Source organism: Astatotilapia calliptera, chromosome 15, assembly GCF_964374335.1.
Source record: "Astatotilapia calliptera chromosome 15, fAstCal68.1, whole genome shotgun sequence".
NCBI lineage: Eukaryota > Metazoa > Chordata > Actinopteri > Cichliformes > Cichlidae > Astatotilapia > Astatotilapia calliptera.
In genome coordinates, this window is record NC_137436.1 from 30,670,748 (window position 1) to 30,692,228 (window position 21,481).

A 21,481-nucleotide genomic window follows, 5' to 3' on the forward strand; every position below is an offset into this window, starting at 1 on the left:
AGTGGTGATTTGTGGGTTTAAATGTTTTCATGTGTTAATGTTTCTTTGTTTTGCCCTATTAGTGGTTGCCATGGGCTCAGTACAGCAAACTCCCTCTTACTTTTTGTACTGATCTGATACAAATGACATATGGAACAAACAAATTTATTAAATATGGTTAACATATAAATCACAAGCTAAAATGAAGTAATTTTAGAGATTAAAATAGCTTCCTGCTTAAAACCTATGTTAAAAACAGTTATTTGACAGAAGAGATGACTGAGTAAATTGCAACATACAATAACTATTTTTCTAGAGTGATCTGGCAACATGGGATGCTAATAATGCTTGTCATGAGGCCTTGACTGTGGTGATAGAGGTGGGTCTAGTGGCTATACAACTTAGTGACCAAGAGCATAGAATACCCCTGTACGCCGGCGACAGTTTTTCCTAACAAACTTAAAATTTAAAGTCTTAAAATTACCCTTGATAGTAAAATATTTATCCCAGGGACCTAGGAGCATTGATTTGTGAGGTCAGGAAGACATCAGACAGATGACTGCCTACATCAATGTATAATCATGTGGATCAGAGCTACTACAAATCTTCCAGTAAAACTGTTCTTATATTCTGTTTTTATATTCTTTATATTATACACTCAAAGGAAAAATGGGAAACCTTGTCCTTAGAAAATACTTTCGACATATGGTACAAAGTGGCATATTAAAGCTACTTCCTCCATATCATCTTACTACCCTATATGCTGTAATGAATCCTTTAGGGCTGGAAGGACAGATTGTGGCTTCAAAATCTGCACTCTAAAAAGTGATTCATCAGGCCTTTTACCACCACTTGATTAAATCCATGGCTGCAACATAAAAATTCTAATTTATTGATTAAGATAGACCTTCTAAGTTGCAAACTTTATTTTTTTGGGTTGTGTTGAATTAATAATGTTGGTAATTACATTAAATTAATTTTATATGTAATTTGAAATTAAATCCCAATGTTAGTGGGTTCAAAATAAAATTCAAGTTGTAATTACTTAAAGAAATTGAATAGATAACTTATTTTTTTTCCACTGTAACTTCTGATTTCAAATTCCCTCCCCTACCGACTTAACTAGCCCGGGCAAATTCACACATGTTGGGTTGCATGGTGCAAGCTTTTGTAAAAGACATTTCAAGGTAAGTAACATTTCATTTACAAATAACAGTTCTACCAAAGCAAAGCATGTGTGCTAGTCACCTGTAGTGGATTTGTGTATGATGTGATGCTCATACAGATAAGGAAATACTTTGCACTACCACATGTAGCTAATGCTAGCCATTGTAAACTTTAGCACAGCAGAGGATAAGACTTAGAAAGTTTCATTTGACAAAAGTCTTCAGCTAGAGAGTGCAACTGTGGCTAGGAAAAGCGTGGTTAAAGTTTTGCTACACAGTGCAATCTAATTTCGATCTTAGGCTGATTTTGTTTTTCTTTTTACCAAAATTAGAAGCCTTTAAACTGTGAATAGTTTTGTCAGAGGGATAACCTAGAGGCTTATTTTTTCTGTCTGGCTCATCTATTTTATGTCTTTATAAAACTTGCATGACCTATACGTAATATTACATTGTAAATGATTTTGGTTAGTATTGTGATACAGCTTAAAGTAAGTACTGTTCCTGATCTTAAGAGCTGTAGCTATCTTTGTTTTGTTTTTTTTGTTTTTAATATTGTTAATGTCATTCCAATAGCATTATTCTGGCATAGGCTATGTGAATCTACTTAATATTAAGACTTTATGTAAGCAGTTAGTATAGTGTGATAATCTAGGGTCATTAGTGCTTTGTTAAGTTGGGACACATTTTTTACAAAATGGGCTGGGAGTGAACAATGTGTAAATTCGAAACCTCTGCAAAAACAGGGTTGCTAAAACATTAGAGATTACACCACGGTTATGGTGGCGAAGTCTCCCTTGTCTTCACCAAGATTGTTTTTGTTCCCTCAAAACTTGGGGTAGCCTTAGATCACTTCTATCCTCTTTAAATAATGTATTAGAGCATTCATTAATGCAGTATAGCTAATAGTCTGCAAGGTTTAATTCTTCTGTTTGTGTGGTCTACAGATAAAGGAGGAGTTCAAGAGAATAACCACTGTAAGCCTTGAATGGCTACACTTGACAATTGCACCCCAAAACTGATGGATGTCATTTTCTCAAGGGGAGGAGCTAAGGGAGTGAGAATCAGGCAGATCAAGGACATGCTTCTTGAGGTAGGACAACTATTTAGACTTTGGGTAGCTTTGAAATGCACTTTGTTGGCAGTCACCCATGTATTTTATACTCATACTTTATTTTTTCTTAAATAGCACAATACAATTGAAGCCATCTGCTGCCTTATCACTTTCCTTGGAGAGAAGGACGAGGACCTTTTCATGGAGTTTGGTGTAAGTAATTCAGCATTGTGTATGTGTTCCATTGATCATCTGAATTCATTAAGATTCAGTAAGTATAAAAGTCTAATCTATAATTTACTAACCTATTTTTTTAAAATTTGCTTTACAAGGACACCGAAGAACTTAAGGCAGGTGATGAAAACTGCCATCATCAGTGACCGGTACACCCCTGGATCTAACCATAAGACTGCAACCATTGTGGTGGAGGAAACAAAAATCATGGAGGGCCAGAATTTCCCAAGGTGCTGTGTTTTGCTCATGGGCATAATATATGCTCTCAATCTGAGCTAATGCAAGGATCTGAAATATACTTTTGAAGTTGTTCAGAAGCTGTTCCTTGACCTTGATGGAACCATCATTATGTTAAAGATGTTGACTCTGTTTCAAAAATTGTTAACTGTTTTGAATCCTGTATGTGTAACATTGATCTTAAAGGTGTTTGCTGCATTGTGTAATAGAAAGATGCAAGATCTTGTAAAGTTTGGTAGGCATTGAAAGTTAACATTTACTGAACACTTGCATGGAAGTATTACTGCAACAAAATGTTTTCTAAGTAGATTTTTTACCAATTGAACACATTTGTTTCTGTGGTGTTAAATACATAAAGGCATATTCTATAACTTGGCTGTGATGGTATAAATCTAAATTTCTGGTTTATTTTCACTTTTTAAATACAAAGTGTTGAAATGCCTACTGTTAAAAAATAAAAAAAGTTATTTGATAAAAAAAAATGTTGAATGAATTCCTTTCTTAAAAGCTATTACAATAAAAATAAATAAGAGAAAGCTAAAATGATGATAATAATGATGAAAATTAGCAACTTAATATTTTAAATAATGAACTTTAAAAAATTGTTTTTGTAATTGCTGTAATTAATTACATAACACTTAAAAATCATTTCAAATAATGTGGAAAAAGTAATTGGAGGAACATAATTTTTATGAGTAAACAACTTAAAAATATGTTTTTAAGCTACCAAATATTACGTAAATGGTAATTAAAATCACCTTTGATTATGGAGGATAATTTAATTCCCGTAACTCAATATAGTTTGTTGGTTCAATCTAATTTCAACATAAGTTATCATAACTCAAAAAGAGTAATGGAAACTGTTGCGTTAATTTTTTTTGTTGAGCTTAAACAATAGTTTTTAGAGTGTGGGTGGCATTGGGTGACAAACATTTTCTCAAGTATCTGCAATTAAAAATGTCAAATTCTTAAAATACAGACGTATAGCATCTAATATCTGAGCTATCACTATCCCACCTTGAAAACCTTATTGTTGATAAGGAAATTTAGATTTCTTTAGTTTATACAGCATTGCTGTTGCATGAGAGCAAATCCACTATTGACATGTTAGAAGCACAGAGAAAGGATGTTCAAGCAAATACAGATGAAAAGAAGTGAGGAAAGGCATGCCTAAAAGTCCCAAAACAAAAACAATCAATCCATACAATAATGAAGATGTTAAAATACAAACGGTGATGAGGACCTATATCACCCCAACCAAGTTTAACTGATGGTCTCCTGATATTTGTGACACATGTATCAAGTGTTTGGAGGGAAAACAGCACTATTTCAACAATATTGGAAAACTTTTCAAATTATGTCAGACATGCTAAATCTAGAGATTCCTTATCAAGCAAAAATGAATGTATTGGCATCTACCCCAAAAAGGTACTTTTGTTTGTGTTTTAATATCTCTTGTACATTCAGGTTTTTCCACTTAATTGTACATTTTATTGTCAATTGGGGTCCATTTGCAATGTTTAAAATAAAAACAAAAACAGTATAGGTTGCAATACATATAGACATAACAGTAAGAAAGACAGACTGCCTGTACCTGTAACTACAGTGACTACCTATACCATAGCTACATCAAAACATATATTTGTCAACCCAATATGTTTTTTTTTCCAGGAACTTTCCTTTCTCATATGCTGGAAATATCAGAAAAACACAAACAGCCTCTACACCCACACATAAATTCTTCTACAATATTAGATTGTTTGTGCCTTACCCCCACAAAATGAATAAATATATTTAGTTCGACACAGAAATAGCCACTATGCATGACAAACATAGCCAAACAATGACTTCTTAGTCAGCATAGCAGCCCTGACAAGGGATGGGTACTGGTACCGGTTCTGACATAAACGGTAGTAACCAGACCGAAAAGCAGCGCACATTTTTTTTCTTGAGATGTCATACACTTTGGATTCTAGCCAATTATTTTACCTTTCCAAGGATAGTAGGCGGACCCACCCAGGTACGTACATTCTTTTAGAGCAGAGCTACAGATTAAAAACGCCCAAGACGGAGCGCTCAAAAGTCTGGCTGTACTTCACAGCAAAAGATGCAAACTCAGCAGCCTGCAACAAGTGCTTTAAGGTGATACTGTGCAAAGGAGGTAACACCTCGAATCTGATGAAACACCTGGCAACGCATAGCGTTTTTTTAAGCCGAGAAATGCACCGTATTTTATAGCTTGCTGCAAGACCAAGCACCGAGCACATCTACTGCGGGTGTGGTGCCTGTTATCGGACCCAGAGTTAGCAACATCCCTCAAGAACTCGGAGAGTAGAGTCCTGGCCCCTAGCCCTGCCAGTGCAGCAGAAATGATGACGCATGATGACGGCAGCAGCAGCTGTTCTTCTCTGCGTGAGTAGCTTAATGTTGTTCGTGTGTAATTTATGTTGAGTAGGCTAACCACGTTATTACATTAATGCATGTAAGGTGAACTAGCAAACACCGTCGTAGTTACATGCGGCTGTCTTCTTGTGTGATAGAGTGATACCATATATGCCCTATAGCTGCAAAAAAGGCTAACATTGTTATCTTTTTACAAGAAAAACAGCCAAACATGAGAGGTTTTAGGACAAAGTTTGTGTTTTCCATTGTTTAAGCACCGGTTCCAACCAAAGGAGGTATGTTGTATCAACAGAAAAGGCTAACTTGGTTATCATTTTGCAGAAAAAAAAGAATTCTAAAAATAAAAACATAAGAGGTTTTTGGACAACGTTTGTGTTCTCCATTCTTTAAGCACCGGTTCAAGCACCGCTTAAGCACCATTTAAGCACCGGCACCGTTTCAAAAGTACGAGTTTGGCACCGGTATCGGATAAAACCTAAACGATACCCATCCCTAGCCCTGACACCAACTTTCATGGTCACTGCCATTGTTCTAATCAATTAACAGCTGTCATTAAGTGTAGTTATGCCCCTGTATGATGTTGGGGGTCATTCTGAATTGATTCCAGGAAACATTAGTGGAGCACAGCACCTATACTGCGATGCTTTAAATAAGCCTTTGTGTAAATTCACTGAGGAATAGTGAAATATCAGTCAAATATGCACACAGCCACACAGTGTAGCTTGATGCTAGGGGTGTGTGTGTAGGAGGAGAGCAATAAGAGGAAGGGGAGTGAACAGAGGAGGGTGACGACCTGCTAAATCACAGCCTTTCTAATAGATTCATTCGCAATCTTGTGCTCCTTAAATTAACTCCTGGAGAGAACAGAGGGGATGTATTACACAGATGAGCAGCAGCGCCATGTCCCCGATAATTCCCCAATATAAACTTTCACATGATATAAAAAATGTCATATTTTTTGTGTTAAAACTGTGTGTTAAAACTCCTGAGTACACAAATAAGGCCAGGCATGTCTGAAAACAAGATTTGCTTGTAAGCCTCTGATCATTATTTAGTATCTAAAAACAAACAAACAAAAAAAACTTCAAAAACCTCCAAAGCAACACAGTACTTGGCAAAATATGCAAACATGTTGATGTGTTTCAAACTCTTTCTATAGTTTAATGTAGGCTCTTTCTAGAAACACACTGGAAAGGTAAATGAAGACAACTGCCAAGAACAAAGAACGGCCGCACACTGAAAAGATCTGTCAAAGGGATGTGGTTTATCGATTACAATGTTTCCTTTTTATCTTATCTTCATTAAGTAACAAAGAGACACACATATCAAGAAATTTAACACAGGAGTCGATGCTGAGTCAAAACAGTTTGCCACATACTAAACAAATACTTATAGTACAGCAAGGATCGGAAATGTTGGGATTTTATCTGCACTGCGACCACGGCTGATGTTGCGTACTGATACCAAGACTTTTTGTATTCGTACTGATGGTATTTTGTATGTTTTGGAATAAGATATAACATTAGTTCTGCCTACATTTGAAGTGACACATTTCATATCCAGTATGGTTCAGACATACTGGATATAGGATTTCTAAGACTGATACCGATATTTGGTGATTAAAAAAATGTCACTACTCCCATAAATCGGCTAAGTTTTTTTTCCCCACATACGATTGTTAAAATGGCTAACCACTGAGGCTGCCATGGAAATATTAAGCTGTCTGCATGTGATTCACTCTGAGTGGTTTTGGTATTTTGCGAATGCATAATTAATCCACCCTCTGAACCAGAAACCCTTCTGCGCTGATCACGCGTGTTTATCTGCTACCAGATAAGGAAAAATATGGCGCCATCGTTTGGATTTCACAAGGAGGATGTTGAACAAAATCTGGTAATTTGCAAAACATGCCATAAAACTATTGCCGCTAAAGGTAGCAGTACCACGAAATTAGTCCATCAGCTTAAAAGTCATCCACTGCAAAATAAAGACTTTCTTAAACTCCACATGTCAACATCTTCCCACACACACACACACACACACACACACACAAAAACTTTAAATAAACCAGCTGTGATACGAGCTACAACGCCTACTGGCGAGAGAAACAGAAAAACGGCACAGTAATTCCATGTTATTGTTTATTGAACGTGAAGCACATTTATGGTTTCTTTGCAGCTGGTTCAGTAAACTTCGGTCAGAGCGTGACAACACTTGCAGTTTTAGCCGTTTGCTTGGTTCCATGAAGTTGAGTGAGTTTGTGGCTTCGTTGGTTGTGTTTAGGCACATTTGGCAAAATTATGTAACTGCTCTTTAATTGTTTGTCGTTTTTGCTGTTTGGTGGTTGTAGAAATGGTTTATATGTGCTTTTAGCTGAGGTTTCTGTGGATACCACACATGCCGATATTTACATAAACTCACAGAGGCTTAAACTGCAGCTCACCCCGTTTGCCCCCAGTACCGGAGATGCTAAGGCTCAAGACATTTTGTGATATATATTGTATCGCAATATAGCAAAAACATATTGCGACATTAGATATTCCTCATATCACCCAGCCCTAATTTCGACTACTTTTTTTTCCATCTCATTGATGTTGAAGATGCAACCTCCGAAATTACAAATGCCTAAACATTAGCAAATAGCCAATATCAGACTATAATATTGGCCAGTCGATAAATTAGTTGGGTATAATAAAACAGATGCGGTATTAAGAATACACATAAGTGACTCTATTTTTAAAAGTTTTTCTTCATAGTCTCTTCAGCAACTGTGTTAGTGTTTGCAATTAACGGAAGTAAAGATGAACACTGGAGGCTTTTAAACTCTCCACATCCAGTTTTCATTACAAGACTTTTAGAGGAAATGCTATAAGTGCACAATACAGACTTTTGAATGGTACTTGTGCCACATGCAACATCAATTAAAAGCTGAACATCAAAGAGTGCTGGCTCAACAATGCACTTGCACAAACACAATAATGCTTAAAAGAACAAAAAAAACCACAAGTAATCAATGTCAGAGATTCATTCCCACTTAGACACATTATGTTAACACAATCTTCCTCTTACTGTTATCTACTGCTAGCTAGTTTATTGTGATGGTGCTGTTTTTTATTATGTTGCTCTTTTTTTTTGTTTGTTTGTTTGCTTTCTCTTCTGTTTTTTTTTCTCCATACAGGTGATCCAGGTGTTTTGTTTGTTTTTCTTTCTTTCTTTCTTCCCCCTTTCTCACCGTCTCTTCTCCCCTTTGGTTTTCTTTCTCTCCCTCTCTTTCTTTCTCCCTGTCCTATCCCCCAGTCATGTCTGTCCCGTTTGCAGCAACCGAAAATAAACTAAATTCATAATTATAATAAAGGTCAATCAAATGGACCAAGGCCATGATGATCCACTTGGTAAAATAAATCTGCTTGGCATCTTTCTTGGCCTTAAGACAACAATTCTGATGGCTAAAGATCCAAACGGGACACACACAAAAAACACCCCACAATAGGGCTGGGCGATATGGCCTAAAATCAATATCACGATAAATTGAGCAGTTAACCTCGATAACGATAAATGGACGATAACCACCCCAAGTGCCAAAAAAAAAAAAAAAAAACGTTTTTTGTTTTTTTTTGTTTTTTTTCCATTTGATGGGGCTGTGGCAGGCAGCATAGTTCCTCCAGTTATTTTGATAATATTATTCCCCCTAGACCTATTCATTGCAATTATATTATTACCACTTTAAAGGACTGTAAAATGTCACTGAAAATAAATGAAGACAATAGTAGTAAGTACTTTTAGTGGTTAAGATTTATTAACTGAACAAAATAAAAAGTGTAGGATACAATATGTAACCATGCTCTCTAAAAAAAAATGTGTATCCCTTGTAAACAAAATAGTTTAATAATAAATATGTTTCACATTGGCTATTCACAAAGTAAACAATGATTGTGCAAATGTAATGCCATCATGGACAAAGGCCTATCTCTGCTAAGGCCTTGAGGTACTATAACTTGTAAACAAATAATGTCACAAACACAAATGTCAATTGAACACAGAAAAAACTATAATAAATACTAAGCACTGCCATGTGACTAGTGAAAACTATAAACTCTTAAACAAAAACTTGTGCTGCAGGTGGTGGAAGAGGTTGGTTGTGTTACCTTGACTTGACGCAACAGTCTTTTTGCAGAGTTTACATTTAACAATTTTTTGATCAATATCATCCTTGTTGAATCCAAAATGTTGCCAAACGATTGATGATGCATTTTTTTTGTTAACAAGCGTCTCCTCTTCCTCCTCCACCAGCTCTACCTCCGTCGCTGCTGCTTCAACATTTAAATCGTCCTCCATTTGTTCACCCGTGTCTCGTCTTGTTATGCTGGGCTTACACTGTGCGATTTTTGGCCCATTTTGAGCCGATTTTTGAGTCGTGCGACCGTTTTGGCGATCGGCCCGATTTTGGCCTTCATCGTGCGTCATGCATCGTATAGTATACGTGGGGTAACGAGAAGCGATTGACACCTCACGACGAGCTCCCGATCATCAATCGCTTGGTCGCGAGGATTCACGACCGTCGTGAGGGTGTCACCGCAGTTTGTCACACTGCGCACGCGCAAACACAAATGTCAGCGAAAAAGACGGCGCAGCACGACAGTGCAGCGTGTGATCTGGACACAAGCGACGGAGGCACAACTTGTAGAACTTTGGAAAGCTCATCCGAGCCTTTTCGATGTGGCCTAACAAAATGATCACGACCACAACAACCGTGAAAATAGTTGGATCTACACTGCTGCTCAATCACAGCTGCCTGATCAATGTTTTTCATTAGCAATTTAGCAAAGTTGATGGTGGTGGTGTGCGTGTCTGTGTGAGTGAAAGACAGAGAGGGAGAGCGAGCGACAGAATTTCTGTTATAACCTTCATTTTATGGACGCACAGTGTGAGCACTCAGGTCGTATCAGAGCATCGGGCCGTATAGTGTGAGACCCTGCATCGTGACCTATGAACTTCTAACCCCTGCGAGTCAACCGTACAGTTTGAGCAGGAGCTGAATCGCGCGACTGAAGAAAAAAAATCGCACAGTGTCTGCCCAGCTTAACAGGTAGTAGAGTCATGTGACTCCACCCTGTCAAGTCTGTAACGTAGCACAGCGTCTTAAAGGGACATGAACATCGCCAACCTGCACATGCCTTTTCTTTTTTTTAAAATACCGAATTTACCGACATGGGCAAAATGACGTCGATGAGAGTCATAAATTTCGGTAACGGTAAATTTTTGATATATCGCCCAGCCCTACCCCACAATCTTCTTCATTACGAAAAATACCACAAATGAGGCAAGAGCCATTGTTGTTTTTTTAAAGACAAGAAATAATGTAGAAAAAAAAATGCTGTACAATGGCAAGCTTGGGCTGCAGCAGTGATACAGTGTTGGATAGTAAATACAAGAATTTGGTGCAGAACTGAAGAAGGACATTTCCCACATGCTTGATGAATTACAGAGTTTAACAGCAAACAGATAATGCATAAGGGATACTTTAAAATCATGCATACAAAAAAAATGTGTAGTCCCACGCAAGCTCAATACTTTACAGTTACTCCTCTAAAACCAAATGAGGTGCCCAGTGGGTGGCCATTCACGTACTTAATTCAAGTGGTCGGAAGAAAGTACACGCTACTCTAATTTCACTACTAATTATGGTTGTGGAATTGCCAAAGTGGGAGTGAAAAGCATCATGTAGCCAAGGGGCAAATTCTAAAAAACTTGGCAGGATTATTCCAAGGAGGAGATGAAATGATGCTCTTCACAGTGTAGATGTTCTGCTTTTGTGGCAAAAAGAGATCAGTCAACTGCTATCGTGAAAACACTGGTTAAAACACAAACAGGAGGAATCCAAAATGGTAGCGTTGACAGGAAACGAGTAGCTATACAAATAGTGAACACAGCAAATCCATCATCTTTAACCTGTGTGTGGTGACTTTTGAAGATGATGTGCATCTGTTATTATAACTGCAGCAACTGATGCTGCATGCTACACGGCAACTAAAATTGTCATTTGGAGCTGAGATGAGGCTGTAACAGCATCAACCATTTTGCCTGGTGCGATGGCTACAGTGTGTTTGGTGTTAAGTCAGTGAGGAAGGCCGACATCCTTATTGGGTTAGCTGGATTGTCCTCTCTAGGAAGTGAATAAGGGTGAGCTCATATGGACAAACAACTGTAGCCCAAGTGGACCCAACATTACAGCACTGACCAGTATAGTCTGGTACCAGATGAGACTAAGTGTTTGGGACTCCAGTTCCAGATACTTCCCTTGGACTTTCAGGCTGATGAGCACCATCTACCTATTATTCTATATAATTATTCTGATTTTAAAAATGCAATGGCAGTTACCTGTTGGTGGTAAGACTTAACAACTCCCTCGCACTTTCTCTCTCTTTACACACTGAACTGATGTTTGCTGTACATCAATTAAAAGCTAAACATCAAGTTTTCATTGACATTGCAGATCAGAATATACATCAGAACAGACCAGGCACAAAAGCCGGGCCCCTTACTTTTCTTCATCTGTAACTCATCAATTTTGCACATGAACCTTTGAGGGGGGAGTATCAATCACTCCTTCATTCTGTATCACTATTCAGTCAGAACAAACTCTACTGACTCTGAATCCACTCAGACTTAACAGAGCCTGATAAAACAATGACATCTCACTGCATTGTTCTCTGGGAGAATGCAAAAACACCAGTCTGTAAAGATCCACGCACTCTCTATTCCAGGTTCACATTGAAGGCTTCAACTGGCCACTTTAGTGTTTTTATCAAGTCAATATTTAGTGGATAAAAAAAAAAAAAGAAAAAAAAAAAAGAACAATGGACATTTTTTTTATGTTGGCGCAAATAAGAGTAATTTCCTTATACTACAGCTGCACAATTATAACTTACTAACAAAGTATCTCTCAAACAATTTATGTTGTAGTCTGGAGTGCTGCTAAGAGATCGTCCAGCTGGCTGGGTGAGGCTCCCTCTTTGGCTGTGTCTGGGCTTTATTAACGGGACAAATAAGCAGGCCCTCCCCCGCTGCTGTACAGCCAGGACTGTCATGGCTGTATGCCTGAGCAACAAGCCAGGGTTAGAGGAGAGAGGACTTGCTGGCCTGGTTAGTCCCGAACAAGCTGTGTAAGGCCTGCTTACAGAGCTGAAAAAGTGGCAATAGGATTTATGCTGTGAACTATTCATGACTCACTGCCCATCTTAGTTTGGACCTGAAACTGCAGAAAAACCTGAGTAAAATCAGTGTCATTTTAAACTTAACCCCAATTTTAGTGCATCTCATTTCCCAAATGTAGTCAAATGTATTTATGACGGTGAAGCAGGTGAACACCATCCAATCCATTATTCCTGGATCCCAGTTTCGTGACTGAAAGCAGATTCGGCTTTGTATTTCTCTTTAATGACCACTTTGTAAGCAGCATGTCCCCATCACTCTGCTGGAAGACGGATGCAGATGCCTCAATTTGAGCCAAGCCGAGCAGACAGACGGCACACCAGAGCTGGTCATCTGAGCAGACAGGTTGAGTCTTACCAGATGGTGACTTGGAAGGTGCTTCATGCAAGACCTTCGTGAAGCAGACAAAACAAGGCTACACTGATCTTTACAAATATGAACAAGGAAATTGTTGGCCCACATATGATCAGATTGCCCAGACCGGCCTTCCTGTCATTCATTTATGATATGATTCCTGTGTGCCTGGCCTGGCTGGTGAAAACAGAGCAGATGGAGGCAGCAGACTCCACAGATTTGGACTGGGTAACAGATGGATCAAAAGCAGGATGGACAACTTGAACAATGCCACAAAAAACAGGAGAATGATGGGCTTCTCTTCTGGCAATAAAGTCAAAATGTGCAACCTTTAAACAGCCATAATGTGTAGCATACAGGGACTGTGAATGAAATCCCCATCAAAGTAGACAAAGACTGAATGCCCAATTTATGTCAAGCTCTAAACAAGTGTGCATAACACAGTACTGAACGCCTACCCCACAATCCTGAAGGTGAAGTGAAGTCTAATTAGGTGATTACTACTTTTCTCCTCTATGCCTGTATGTGTTCAAATCTGTTTTTTATATGTATAAAAAGGAACTAGTTCACTTGATTGCAGAGTTGCCCAGCTGTAGTTCAATCCGGTCTTTAAGTCTGACATCATTAGCCGTGACTGGGCCCAAACTCCGCTGCAGGTCCCCAAGTCACACAATCACTGCGGCATCACTGAGAGTTAAAAACTGTCTAAATCCTTTCACCTGTAATAAAATGATCAGCGTTGCTGCTCTACCAGGTGTAACAATTAAGTTTACCACCCAGGCATCTATGAAAAACGAATTTATGAAATTTAACGGAGTTAGACGTTAGCAGGAAGTTAGCTCGCTAGATTCCATCTAAATATAATATAGCATGTTCTGACAGAGATTTCCAAAACAAATTAAGACGTACAGCTCTACTGCCATTTCCATAAATGAAGACAGGAAAGTAAACAGCAGTGACATTTGTAGGGTTACTGAAGTTTGGCTAATTGTTATGTAATGATGTGCTACGTGATCACTAGCGACACAGCTATGTTAGCATAATATTAACAGTGAAGCTGGATGAACGCTAACTTTTTTTCCATTCAATAAAAGTTAACGCAAGGGTTCCCGAAGGTTCGGGACAAATCCAATCGTATGGCAGGATACTGTAAACAGACCAAACTTCAGTCGGGAGAATAACTGAGATAATCCATCCACAATACGAGGTTAGTTATTAATATACTGCTGCATGGCCTGGGCTGGAATTACATCGTAAGGTTTTAAAAACTGAGCTTTAAAATGATTAGCGGTAATAAAAACCGAGAGAGGCAGACAGTGATCACTGACTGTTTTTAGGGGCTTGTTGAGATTAAATAGAACAAGATACAAAGCATTAAAACATGTAAAAAAAAACAAAACAAAAAAGCCTTATTAAACGAGTAGTTTGGGCCCGGAAGCAGGATTTATCACGTCATCACTTAAAGGCCGGATACAGTAAACTTGTGGGATACACCATCAGTGTGACATGTTTAAATTGGTCAGCTTGCTGAAGGTTGACAGCAGCCGTCCCACTTTCTGTCCCGGTGAGGGCTAGGGCTGCCACAAACGATTATTTTGATAGTCGACTAGTCACCGATTATTTATGCGATTAGTCGACTAATCAGATCATCATCCACTGGACGTAAAACTACAGCTTATTGCACCAGCAGCATCTGCTCTTATATAACTATCATTAGCTTACAGCTTTAAGCTTTTAAGGTGCTAACTAAAAATAAAGAGAAGATGATAGTTTATTCAATTTTAATGAAATTTGCAGATTGTTTCGGTGAAGTTTAATAAACTCCTTGCTATCTAAAATATAACAGGACAACGGAGTATATTCTCCAGCATCTCACACTTCTGATAATCAGCTGTCTGCTTGACGTTTGTTCAGCTGTGTAAAAACTATAACTTTAATCTCAGACAAACCGATTTACTCAGGAACAAATAAAATACTAAAAAAAAAAGCCAAACAACAACATTTTTAATTTATCTAAGTGACTCATATATATTTAACCTGAGTAGTGAAAGACGGCGGTGGGTTTGAAAACAATTTGCCGGGAGTCCGGTGTTCTCACCGCACTAGTGAGCCTTGCCCCCGGCTAGCTATCGAGCTAGTGGGTAACAGACGTCTCCGAAAACGTCGGAGCGCTTTTGAAAATATGTGGTGTCCTGATAAACTGAGCCGATATTTGAGGTTTACACAGCTACATTCTCGGCTGAAAATATGTTAAACGTTTATTTTGTGACCCAGAAAGAATAATAAGAGTAATATTAAAACTAACTAGCTGCCGCCATTGTTGGAAACTGAGCTGGGCCGCGCTATGAATTCTGGGACACAGCTGCTTCTTCTTCTTCTTCTTCGGGGTTTAACGGCAGCTGGCATCCTTGTACATGCAGTGCTGCCATCTTCTGTTTCAGTCCGTTATTACACTCTTAAATCCTGCCACTTATTCCTGCGTCTTTTGGGATCTTACAAAGCTTCAAACGACGCGTCGACTATTAAATCAGTCGTCGACGATTTTGATAGTCGACGTAATCGTGACTAGTCGACAAATCGTGGCAGCCCTAGTGAGGGCATAGTGTGTGAGTGTGTGTATTTATTGTGTACTACCTGTGAGGTCAGTACACAAACCGACACATGCCGTGGCTTGGCTGAGGCATGGGACTGGGACAGATACATGAAAATGTGTTTGGTGCATTGAGATGGGTTTTTACTCTGTGACAGCGATCTTTGACAGCCAAAGTGCATCATTCACATTAATCTATGGGAAGAGTATGTATGCGGCGAGTGAGACATGACCTGCATGAGAAGCACAGCGCGGTCTAATAAAAGGACGCAGGCTGATATCAAAACAGACATGACAGTTTGAAACTGTGGCTATGGGTCAGCACACTAGCCATTCCTCCCGTGCTTGAGGCTACCTTGACTCACTGCAGTTCACAGCTGATACATGTTGATGCTAAAAAAGAAAAATATCATCTCAGATCAGGTTTTCAGATGAACTTTCCAAATGTTGCCACAATCTCTATCTGTGCCATCTGAAAATCCTTAACTTCCTGGAATTATGTTTCACAGAAATATTCCACAGGCTCTTACACTAATAGCAGTGCACTTATGTTTTGCTGTCACAAAATCTAACAAAAAAAAAAAAAAAAAAAAATCTGTGGCTTTGCAGCACTCAGTCTGGTACCAGCAAAGTACAAGCAAAACGAGTAATGAAGTTCAGTCCTAAGAAAGAGCGTGTGTGCTCAGTAGGGATGCCACGATTAGTCGACTAGTCACGATTATGTCAACTATCAAAATCATCGACGACTGATTTAATAGTCGACGCGTCGTTTGAAGCTTTGTAAGATCACAAAAGACGCAGGAATAAGTAGTAGGATTTAAGAGTGTAATAACGGACTGAAACAGAAGATGGCAGCACTGCAAGTACAAGGATGCCAGCTGCCGTTAAACCCCGAAGAAGAAGAAGCTGTGTCCCAGAATTCATAGCGCGGCCCAGCGCAGCTTCCAACAATGGCAGCAGCTAGTTAGTTTTAATATTACTCTTATTATTCTTTCTGGGTCACAAAATAAACGTTTAACATATTTTCAGGCGAGAACATAACTGTATAAACCTGAAATATCTGCTCAGTTTATCAAGACACCACATATTTTCAAAAGCGCTCCGACGTTTTCAGAGACGTCTGTTACCCACTAGCTCGATAGCTAGCCAGGGGCAAGGTTCACTAGAGCCCGTGAGAACATCGGACTCCCGGCAAATCATTTTCAAACCCACCGCTGTCTTTCACTGCTCAGGTTAAACATATATAAGTCACTTAGATAACTTACAAATGTTATTGTTTGGCTTTTTTAGTATTTTATTTGTTCCTGAGTAAATCGGTTTGGCTGAGATTAAAGTTATAGTTTTTACTAGAGATGGACTGATCCGATATTACGTATCGGTATCGGTCAGATACTGGCGTAAATTACTGGATCGGATATCGGAGAGAAATAAAAAATGTAATCGATCCATTAAATATCAAAAAAAAGCACCTCACAAAACTTGCGACACGGCGTAACTCGGCTCATAACCGTAGCACTCGGAGCAGTATGCCTCACGTGATAGAGCGGCTGTGTGCATTTGTAGCCTTGCTACCAATCCGGCATTTCATCTTCGAGGAAGTTATCCCAGAGAGAAGTAAAGCAAGTGTGTAAGTTCATCTCTGAATGTTTGTAAAGCATTCCCATGTTAAGCTTAACAATCGATATATGGAGCGACTGCCTCTTCTCTCTCTCTCTCTCTCTCTCGTGCTGGTACTTCAGTCGTGAAAATGCTTAATGATCAGCTGATCGGCTTTTCTGTCGCGAGTCCGTCTCTCTTCTTTGTTTTTTGCCCACTTCGCGCCAGAAAGAGGAAACCAGCAGCTGAACAACAGCAGCACGTTTAGGCTTGATAAGCTGTTGTTAGAATTTATTTAATATTACTTTCTACACCAGGATCCTTTTCTACGTAGCTGACGGCTGGTAACTGTGCAGGGGCGGATCTAGCAAAGTTTAGCCAGGGGGGCCAATAGGGCATTAACAGGGAAAAGGGGGCACAAAGACATACTTTTCTTTCTTATTCTCATTTAAAATGTCTAATAAATAAAAGCTTTTAGTAAATAATTATCTGAATCTTACACCCAAAGTTTTAATCTGATGTAAAATGTATAGAATTCCATTACTGTATATAGTAACTATTAAGTCCAATATACCCTAGTAAGCTATAGTACTTTTTCCTTTGGAAAGATACCATCTGTGCAGTCTGCAATTCTGTTGAAGAAAGATGTTGAATCTATTTAATTATTGTAGAAAAATATTTTTTTTCTGTGTGTTTTTTTCACACTGCATCAAATTAAAGTTGATTACGTTGATCAAGCATCATGAGGTGGAGGGTGGTTCCCTATTTTTTTTTTTTTTTGCTGGGAGTTTGCAACCCTATTAGTTAGGTTGCTTAATATTTCTGCTAAGTACTCTTTAAAAATACCAGAATAGGGAGGATGGTGTAGGTTTAAGTTTATTAGATTGATCAGTGTTGCTGAACTATGAAATATTTTGGGTGCAGTGTATTTTTTTTTTTTTTTTTTTTTTTTAAAACAGAATAGCTTTAGTGTTGTTGTTTATTTAAACTTGAGTATGAACTTATACAAAATGCAGCAAGACATTAAAAAAACGGTTTTATTAATTAAGAAACACACTATATCGGATTTGTATCGGCAGATATCCAAATTTATGATATCGGTATCGGACATAAAAAAGTGGAATCGTGCCATCTCTAGTTTTTACACAGCTGAATAAACATCAAGCAGACAAGTCATTATCAGAAGTGTGAGATGCTCGAGAATATACTCCGGTGTCCCGTTATATTTTAGATATCAAGGAGTTTATTAAACTTCACCAAAACAATCTGCAAATTTCATTAAAATTTAAGAAACTATCATCTTGGCTTTATTTTTAGTTAGCACATACCGTGAACACTTAAAGCTGTAAGCTAATGATAGTTATATAAGAGCAGATGCATGCTGGTGCAATAAGCTGTACATTTTACATCCAATGGATGCATGATCTGAATAGTCGACTAATCGCAAAAATAATCGATGACTAGTCGACTATCAAAATAATCGTTTGTGGCAGCTTGTTACGTTCCCCTGAGGGGTCTAGGCGGCTAGAGCCGTAACACAGCCCTAGTGCTCAGTCAACTTTCCTGGGATAAAAGAAAAAGACGGGGGGGGGATCAGTTCACGTCAAAGAGTTCACAGCCTGCATGTCTCTAGTCACCTGAGTCAGAGGAAGGGCAGCGAAGACATGAATCAGTAACAATCAATGTAGAGAGGAGGTCCATCGCAGAGAACAATGTGCAGAGAGATGCTTTTCTTGTGGCTCTTATGGAGCTTACTGTCAGAGCAATTGATAAAAATCAATTCCATTTATGACAGCTGACATACATCTGGTAAGGATCCACTGTTATTAAGAAATTAAAGCAAATAATACCAACAAAATAAACAACAAGCATGTCATAAATTATCAGAAACTGCCATGAGCAGGTGAAATGTCTGATACAAAAATTTACAAACATTTTAGAAAACCACTTGAAACTTTTAGAACTAATATGGATACAGCCGGAGGGCCGAGAGAGGCCAAAGAAAAACTAGAGTGTGGACAGAAACAGACAAGAGACAGAGAGAAAAACAGTGCAAAGAGAGTAAAAGTGAGAGTCAGAAGAAGAAAAAAAAAAAAAAAAAAAAGAGTAATCAGAAAGGGGGGTGCAAAGAGAAAAGAGCAGTCCATCCAGTGGGAGAGTAATTAGCAGGCTGAGAGTTTACAGGAAGAACCCTGTGAACTAGGACACTTTATTCCCACATATCCTCAGCTGAACTCCTCAAAACAGAGAGAAAGGGAGGAGGGGAAAAAGCAGATCTCTTTGGCGAGAGCACTGTGCATAAATATGGGGAGCATGAGCGTAGGCCATGTAGGAGAAAGCACAGCCCTGGGGGAGGGCTGTGCTGGGATCAGGGAGCCCTGACTCCTGGAGCAAAACAAGAGGAGGAAGAGGAGGAGGGGGTGAAAATGTAGGAGCAGTATAGTGCAATTAGGCTGCACCAGCATGCAATGCTTAATAAAGAAAAAAAAGTTATGCAACAGAGGAGAATTGAAATCCAATTAAAACCTGGCTTCACTGCACACAATCAATCATAGAGCAGAGAATTTATATTTATTTTTCCACTCATGTTCCCTGTCAAAGCAGCTACCCCACACCCCACTTCCACAATGAGAGGTGCAAAAACTACAAGAAAAACTTTTATTCGTCTGTTCTGTAGTCTTAACTAGACATGTGATGTTGATTACTGATACATATTTTGTATTTGACTCTTGCTTTTTGTTTTGGGTTTCTTTACGTAAAGCATGAAGTCCAAGTAAAGCCCACTGACCCCTCTCAATTAGCTCCTGCCAATTTAGATCACCACTTTATGCTCAAGCAAGCGTGTGAGGCAACGAGATGAAAAGAGGAGGTGGCTGTTGAAGGGAGAGTGAGATTTAAAGTTGTGTGTGTGAAGGTTTGAGTTCCGGAGGACAATGGAAAGGGGATGGGAGAGTTGAGAGGGTGAGAGAAAAGGCCAAACTTGCTCTGGTTGTAAACACTGCCTCCGTGTGTGAGGTGAAGCGGCTCTCCCTCAGCGCCACTCCAGGACAATCTGAGAGCAGAGAGAGAGGAGGTGGGAAGGACAGCGGGCAGAAATGAGAGGAAACGCTGATGTGATTCAGGCAGAGAGTGAAAACCCTCGAAATTAGGAGAGCACATCGAGGAAAACAAAAGAATGTAAGGGGCAGCAGTAGAGGGAGGAGGAGGAGAGCAAGAGGACGACAGAGAGTCAGGAACCATGACAAGTGGAGGGGAAATCCTCAGAGCGCCTGCATCGATCGATAGATACTCACTCACTCACTCACGTTCTATGTGCATTCTCACATAGAACTCCACCAGGTGACGTTTAGAAAAGTTCAGACCTGTAGTAACTGTGAGGAAATGGCTTTATGGTGACAAGAAGGCTTCTGAACGCTGCACAGCAGTCTCTCTTCCTACTGACAGCCCAAAAGAATGTGATTCCTCCTAAACCAGTGTGTCACTTTTTGCTTTCCACAAAAGGTTGAACTAATTAGGATCGAGAACATTTAGAGATCTCATTCAGTATATTTTGGGACTTTAGACTACATCGCCACCTACCTTCTAAACACGTAAACGTAAAACGGCAAAGTGTTGTTCTAGAAACAAGTCTTGTTATTCAGCAGAAGTCATGTCAGGCACTTTGGCTACGTTCACACTGCAGGCGAAAGCGCATTAAATCCGACTTTTTTGACCCTATGCGACCCATATCCAATCATGGTATGACAGTTTGAACAGCACAAATCTATTTGATATTTTCAAATCCGACCTAAGTCACTTTCGTATGTGGTGCTGAATCCGATACATATCTGATGTTTTAGAAAGCGACTGCTGTTAGAATGGTCATTGAATCAGTCTTTTACGTCACTGACACAAGACAGACGCCAATCATCTGCGCCGGAGAAGACAAACGAGAAAGCATGGTGGCCATTGTTAAAGCACGGGCGTTTGCTGTCACATTTTATTTGTAGTGTGAAAAACCAGACCAAAAAAAAAAAAAAAAAAATCGGATTTGATCAAAAAAATCGGAATTGAGCATTAAAACCTGCAGTGTGAACATAGCCTTATTTGGACAATCGTTTCGAAACGTCCATTACCAAAACTCATGCACAGAACTGCAGGTCAAATCTCATTTAAAAATAAAAACCAACAGTTTCAGAAACGTCTGCTGACTCATGCAGGCTTTTTTCCCCGTTTTAAATTATATGCCTTTCACCATCTTTGCTGTTGTGGAGTTCGACCAAAGACTTCAGTGCAGGTTTCTTAAAATGCCGTGTCTCTCTTCTAACATTCTTGCTGTTAATCTTATTTGGGCTGTGGTCAGCTTATGCAGCTGAACACTGCAGCTGCACAACCCCTGTGTGTGTCCAGAGAGGCTCACTTATCAAAGGGCAGCAATCTCAAACCAGACAACTGAAATGATTTCCAAGCACTGCCTGCCCTTAAACCTCACTCATTTATATCCAGTGTAATGAATAGGGTGAAAAATGTATTGATTACTGAAGAAAAAGAAAAATTCAGACAGCGGATGAATTGAGGGCTGCACCAAGTCGTAGTATATGATCAATTTTGACTATTTTGAATGGTTTTAAACATGCAAAGCTACTTTAATAGACTAATAATAAAAATGTTGCAGCTGGA

The 21,481-nt window shown here is 39.1% G+C and overlaps 1 protein-coding gene and 1 long non-coding RNA gene across 2 annotated transcripts in view; one reads left to right on the forward strand and one right to left on the reverse strand.

Moving 5' to 3' along the window:
• rev3l (REV3 like, DNA directed polymerase zeta catalytic subunit) overlaps positions 1-21,481 on the reverse strand; it is an 89,498-nt gene that overhangs the window by 56,354 nt on the left and 11,663 nt on the right. The window lies entirely within an intron of this gene.
• On the forward strand, positions 2,096-3,149 carry LOC145420544 (uncharacterized). The gene is made up of 3 exons (XR_013901866.1): positions 2,096-2,235; positions 2,332-2,409; positions 2,529-3,149. It is a non-coding gene; the product is annotated as an uncharacterized LOC145420544 (long non-coding RNA).